The sequence below is a fragment of the Oncorhynchus gorbuscha genome, unplaced genomic scaffold (genome assembly GCF_021184085.1).
Source record: "Oncorhynchus gorbuscha isolate QuinsamMale2020 ecotype Even-year unplaced genomic scaffold, OgorEven_v1.0 Un_scaffold_1926, whole genome shotgun sequence".
In the NCBI taxonomy this organism is placed as follows: Eukaryota; Metazoa; Chordata; class Actinopteri; order Salmoniformes; family Salmonidae; genus Oncorhynchus; species Oncorhynchus gorbuscha.
The window spans coordinates 13,221-20,297 of record NW_025746573.1 but is presented as its reverse complement, the minus strand read 5'-3'; the positions used below and the strand labels follow the sequence as shown (position 1 = coordinate 20,297).

The 7,077-nt window shown below is 45.8% G+C and overlaps 1 non-coding gene across 1 annotated transcript; it reads left to right on the top strand.

The window, feature by feature from the left end:
- Positions 1–5,504: 5,504 nt before the first annotated feature.
- Positions 5,505–5,576, top strand: trnae-cuc. The gene has a single exon. It is a non-coding gene; the product is annotated as a tRNA-Glu (tRNA).
- The last annotated feature ends 1,501 nt before the right edge of the window (positions 5,577–7,077 follow it).

The window sequence follows — 7,077 nt, the reverse complement described above, 5'->3', positions numbered from 1 at the left end:
ACCGACTGCCAAAACTATCGTTTGTTAGCAAGAAATGTGTGGAGGGTTGACAAACAGGTTTTAATGACTCAAGCCTAAGTGGATGGAAACTTACGACTTCAACTATATGTACCATTTCAAACTGGGAAACGAATTGCACTGTAGTACCCTTCCCTGGTGGTCTAGTGGTTAGGATTCGGCGCTCTCACCGCCGCGGCCCAGGTTTGACTCATGATTTCCACTGTAGTACCCTTTCCTGGTGGTTCGACTCCCAGTTCGACTCCTGATTTGCACTGTAGTACCCTTCCCTGGTGGTCTAGTGGTTAGGATTCGGCGCTCTCACCGCTGCGTCCCGGGTTTGATTCCTGGTCAGGGAACTACTCTTTTGCTACATGTTTACTTGTACAACCTGTCACAATGAATACAGAAGGTTATCGCACATATGTACCAGCTCACACTTGGAACCGATTTGCACTGTCGTACCCTTCCCTGGTGGTCTAGTGGTTAGGATTCGGCGCTCTCACCGCTGCGGCCCGGGTTCGATTCCCGGTCAGGGAACTACTCTATTGCTACATGTTTACTTGTACAACCTGTCACAATGAATATAGAAGGTTATCGCACATATGTACCAGCTCACACTTGGAACCGATTTGCACTGTAGTACCCTTCCCTGGTGGTCTAGTGGTTAGGATTCGGTGCTCTCACCGCCAAACTGGCCCGGGTTCGATCCCCGGTCAGGGAACTACTCTTTTGCTACATGTTTACTTGTGCAACCTGTCACAATGAATATAGAAGGTTATCGCACATATGTACCAGCTCACACTGGGAACCGATTTGCACTGTAGTACCCTTCCCTGGTGGTCTAGTGGTTAGGATTCGGCGCAAAAACTAGGTTATTGCAAAAACTAGGATCTTTGTCCCCAAACTGTAGTATGGCTTTTTTATGGCGGTTTTGGAGCAGTAGCTTCTTCCTTGCTGAGCGGCCTCTCGGGGTATGTCGATATAGGACTCGTTTGCCTGTGGATATAGACCATTTTGTACCTGTTTCCTCCAGCATCTTCACAAGGTCCTTTGCTGTTGTTCAGGGATGCATTTGCACTTTTCGACCCAAAGTACGTTCATCTCTAGGAGAGAGAACGCGTCTCCTTCCTGAGCGGTATGACGCCTGCGTCATACCATGGTGTTTATACTTGCGTACTATTGTTTCTACAGATGAGCGAGGTACCTTCAGGCGTTTGGAAATTGCTCCCAAGGAGGAACCAGACTTGTGGAGGTCTACATTTTTTTCTGAGGTCTTCCCTGATTTCCTTTGCTTTTCCCATGGAGTCAAGCAAAGAGGCACTGAGTTTGAAGGTAGGCCTTGAAATACATCTACAGGTACACCTCCAATTGACTCAAAGGATGTCAATTAGCCTATCAGAAGTTTCTAAAGCCATGACATCATTTTCGGGAATTTTACAAACTGTTTAAAGGCACAGCCAACTTTGTGTATGTAAACTTCTGGCCCACTGAATTTGTGATACAGTGAATTATAAGTGAAATAATCCCTCTGTAAACAATTGTTGGAAAAATTACTTGTGTCATGCACAAAGTAGATGTCCTAACCGACTGCCAAAACTATCGTTTGTTAGCAAGAAATGTGTGGAGGGGTTGACAAACAGGTTTTAATGACTCAAGCCTAAGTGGATGGAAACTTACGACTTCAACTATATGTACCATTTCAAACTGGGAAACGAATTGCACTGTAGTACCCTTCCCTGGTGGTCTAGTGGTTAGGATTCGGCGCTCTCACCGCCGCGGCCCAGGTTTGACTCATGATTTCCACTGTAGTACCCTTTCCTGGTGGTTCGACTCCCAGTTCGACTCCTGATTTGCACTGTAGTACCCTTCCCTGGTGGTCTAGTGGTTAGGATTCGGCGCTCTCACCGCTGCGTCCCGGGTTTGATTCCTGGTCAGGGAACTACTCTTTTGCTACATGTTTACTTGTACAACCTGTCACAATGAATACAGAAGGTTATCGCACATATGTACCAGCTCACACTTGGAACCGATTTGCACTGTCGTACCCTTCCCTGGTGGTCTAGTGGTTAGGATTCGGCGCTCTCACCGCTGCGGCCCGGGTTCGATTCCCGGTCAGGGAACTACTCTTTTGCTACATGTTTACTTGTACAACCTGTCACAATGAATATAGAAGGTTATCGCACATATGTACCAGATCACACTTGGAACCGATTTGCACTGTAGTACCCTTCCCTGGTGGTCTAGTGGTTAGGATTCGGTGCTCTCACCGCCGCGGCCCGGGTTCGATCCCGGTCAGGGAACTACTCTTTTGCTACATGTTTACTTGTGCAACCTGTCACAATGAATATAGAAGGTTATCGCACATATGTACCAGCTCACACTGGGAACCGATTTGCACTGTAGTACCCTTCCCTGGTGGTCTAGTGGTTAGGATTCGGCGCAAAAACTAGGTTATTGCAAAAACTAGGATCTTTGTCCCCAAACTGTAGTATGGCTTTTTTATGGCGGTTTTGGAGCAGTAGCTTCTTCCTTGCTGAGCGGCCTCTCGGGGTATGTCGATATAGGACTCGTTTGCCTGTGGATATAGACCATTTTGTACCTGTTTCCTCCAGCATCTTCACAAGGTCCTTTGCTGTTGTTCAGGGATGGATTTGCACTTTTCGACCCAAAGTACGTTCATCTCTAGGAGAGAGAAGCGTCTCCTTCCTGAGCGGTATGACGCCTGCGTCATACCATGGTGTTTATACTTGCGTACTATTGTTTCTACAGATGAGCGAGGTACCTTGAGGCGTTTGGAAATTGCTCCCAAGGAGGAACCAGACTTGTGGAGGTCTACATTTTTTTTCTGAGGTCTTCCCTGATTTCCTTTGCTTTTCCCATGGAGTCAAGCAAAGAGGCACTGAGTTTGAAGGTAGGCCTTGAAATACATCTACAGGTACACCTCCAATTGACTCAAAGGATGTCAATTAGCCTATCAGAAGTTTCTAAAGCCATGACATCATTTTCGGGAATTTTACAAACTGTTTAAAGGCACAGCCAACTTAGTGTATGTAAACTTCTGGCCCACTGAATTTGTGATACAGTGAATTATAAGTGAAATAATCCCTCTGTAAACAATTGTTGGAAAAATTACTTGTGTCATGCACAAAGCAGATGTCCTAACCGACTGCCAAGACTATCGTTTGTTAGCAAAAAATGTGTGGAGGGGTTGACAAACAGGTTTTAATGACTCCAGCCTAAGTGGATGGAAACTTACGACTTCAACTATATGTACCATTTCAAACTGGGAAACGAATTGCACTGTAGTACCCTTCCCTGGTAGTCTAGTGGTTAGGATTCGGTGCTCTCACCGCTGCGGCCCGGGTTCGATTCCCGGTCAGGGAACTACTCTTTTGCTACATGTTTACTTGTACAACCTGTCACAATGAATATAGAAGGTTATCGCACATATGTACCAGCTCACACTGAGAACCAATTTGCACTGTATTATCCTTCCCTGGTGGTCTAGTGGTGCACCAGACCCTCCTGCAGCAAAGCACCCCCACAACATGATGGTGTTCTTCACAATGAATATGAAAGCCTCCCCATTTTCCTCACAAACATAACAATGGTCATTATGGCCAAACAGTTCGATTTTGTTTCATCAGACCAGAGGACATTTCTCCAAAAACTAGGATCTTTGTCCCCAAACTGTAGTATGGCTTTTTTATGGCGATTTGGAGCAGTGCTTCTTCCTTGCTGGCGGCCTCTCGGGGTATGTCGATACAGGACTCGTTTGCCTGTGGATGTAGACCATTTTGTACCTGTTTCCTCCAGCATCTTCACAAGGTCCTTTGCTGTTGTTCTGGGATGGATTTGCACTTTTCGACCCAAAGTTTTAATGACTCCAGCCTAAGTGGATGGAAACTTACGACTTCAACTATATGTACCATTTCAAACTGGAAACGAATTGCACTGTAGTATCCTTCCCTGGTGGTCTAGTGGTTAGGATTCGATTCCCGGTCAGTGAACTGCTCTTTTGCTACATGTTTACGTGTGCAACCTGTCACAATGAATATAGAAGGTTATCGCACATATGTAACAGCTCACACTGGGAACAGATTTGAAATGTTGTACCCTTCCCTGGTGGTCTAGTGCTTAGGATTCGGCGCTCTCACAGCCGCTGCCCGGGTTCGATTCCCGTTCAGGGAACTAATCTTTTGCTACATGTTTACTTGTGCAACCTGTCACAATGAATATAGAAGGTTATCGCACATATGTACCAGCTCACACTGGGAACCGATTTGCACTGTAGTACCCTTCCCTGGTGGTCTAGTGGTTAGGATTCGGCGCTCTCACCGCCGCGACCGGGTTCGATTCCCGTTCAGGGAACTACGCTTTTGCTACATGTTTACTTGTGCAACCTGTCACAATGAATATAGAAGGTTATCGCACATATGTACCATCTCACACTGGGAACCGATTTGCACTGCAGTGTCCTTCCCAGGTGTTCTAGTGGTGCACCAGACCCTCCTGCAGCAAAGCACCCCCACAACATGATGGTGTTCTGAGCGGGCTCTCGAGGTATGTCGATATAGGACTCGTTTGCCTGTGGATATAGACCATTTTGTACCTGTTTCCTCCAGCATCTTCACAAGGTCCTTTGCTGTTGTTCTGGGATGGATTTGCACTTTTCGACCCAAAGTACGTTCATCTCTAGGAGAGAGAACGCGTCTCCTTCCTGAGCGGTATGACGCCTGCGCCATACCATGGTGTTTATACTTGCGTACTATTGTTTCTACAGATGAGCGAGGTACCTTCAGGCGTTTGGAAATTGCTCCCAAGGAGGAACCAGACTTGTGGAGGTCTACATTTTTTTCTGAGGTTTTGCCTGATTTCCTTTGCTTTTCCCATGGAGTCAAGCAAAGAGGCACTGAGTTTGAAGGTAGGCCTTGAAATACATCTACAGGTACTCCTCCAATTGACTCAAAGGATGTCAATTAGCCTATCAGAAGCTTCTAAAGCCATGACATCATTTTCGGGAATTTTACAAACTGTTTAAAGGCACAGCCAACTCATTGTATGTAAACTTCTGGCCCACTGAATTTGTGATACAGTGAATTATAAGTGAAATAATCCCAATGTAAACAATTGTTGGAAAAATGACTTGTGTCATGCACAAAGTAGATGTCTAACCGTCTGCCAAAACGATCGTTTGTTAGCAAGAAATGTGGGGAGGGGTTGACAAACAGGTTTTAATGACTCCAGCCTAAGTGGATGGAAACTTACGACTTCAACTATATGTACCATTTCAAACTGGGAAACGAATTGCACTGTAGTACCCTTCCCTGGTGGTCTAGTGGTTAGGATTCGGCGCTCTCACCGCCGCGGCCCGGTTCGATTCCCGGTCAGGGAACTACTCTTTTGCTACATCTTTACTTGTACAACCTGTCACAATGAATATAGAAGGTTATCGCACATATGTACCAGCTCACACTGAGAACCAATTTGCACTGTATTATCCTTCCCTGGTGGTCTAGTGGTTAGGATTCGGCGCTCTCACCGCCGCGGCCCGGGTTCGATTCCCGGTCAGGGAAATAGTCTATGCTCCTTGTTTACTTGTGCAACCTGTCACTATGAATTTAGTAGGTTGTCGCACATATGTACCACTTCAAATTGCAAACCGATTTGCACTGCAGTGTCCTTCCCAGGTGTTCTAGTGGTGCACCAGACTCTCCTGCAGCAAAGCACCCCCACAACATGATGGTATTCTTCGGCTTGAAAGCCTCCCCTTTTCCCTCCAAACATAACAATGGTCATTATGGCCAAACAGTTCGATTTTTGTTTCATCAGACCAGAGGACATTTCTCCAAAACTAGGATCTTTGTCCCCAAACTGTAGTATGGCTTTTTTATGGCGGTTTTGGAGCAGTAGCTTCTTCCTTGCTGAGCGGCCTCTCGGGGTATGTCGATATAGGACTCGTTTGCCTGTGGATATAGACCATTTTGTACCTGTTTCCTCCAGCATCTCCACAAGGTCCTTTGCTGTTGTTCTGGGATGGATTTGCACTTTTCGACCCAAAGTACGTTCATCTCTAGGAGAGAGAACGCGTCTCCTTCCTGAGCGGTATGACGCCTGCGTCATACCATGCTGTTTATACTTGCGTACTATTGTTTCTACAGATGAGTTAGGTACCTTCAGGCGTTTGGAAATTGCTCCCAAGGAGGAACCAGACTTGTGGAGGTCTACATTTTTTTTCTGAGGTTTTGCCTGATTTCCTTTGCTTTTCCCATGGAGTCAAGCAAAGAGGCACTGAGTTTGAAGGTAGGCCTTGAAATACATCTACAGGTACTCCTCCAATTGACTCAAAGGATGTCAATTAGCCTATCAGAAGCTTCTAAAGCCATGACATCATTTTCGGGAATTTTACAAACTGTTTAAAGGCACAGCCAACTCATTGTATGTAAACTTCTGGCCCACTGAATTTGTGATACAGTGAATTATAAGTGAAATAATCCCAATGTAAACAATTGTTGGAAAAATGACTTGTGTCATGCACAAAGTAGATGTCCTAACCGTCTGCCAAAACTATCGTTTGTTAGCAAGAAATGTGGGGAGGGGTTGACAAACAGGTTTTAATGACTCCAGCCTAAGTGGATGGAAACTTACGACTTCAACTATATGTACCATTTCAAACTGGGAAACGAATTGCACTGTAGTACCCTTCCCTGGTGGTCTAGTGGTTAGGATTCGATTCCCGGTCAGGGAACTGCTCTTTTGCTTCATGTTTACGTGTGCAACCTGTCACAATGAATATAGAAGGTTATCGCACATATGTACCAGCTCACACTTGGAACCGATTTGCACTGTAGTACCCTTCCCTGGTGGTCTAGTGGTTAGGATTCAGCGCAAAAACTAGGTTATTGCAAAAACTAGGATCTTTGTCCCCAAACTGTAGTATGGCTTTTTTATGGCGGTTTTGGAGCAGTAGCTTCTTCCTTGCTGAGCGGCCTCTCGGGGTATGTCGATATAGGACTCGTTTGCCTGTGGATATAGACCATTTTGTACCTGTTTCCTCCAGCATCTTCACAAGGTCCT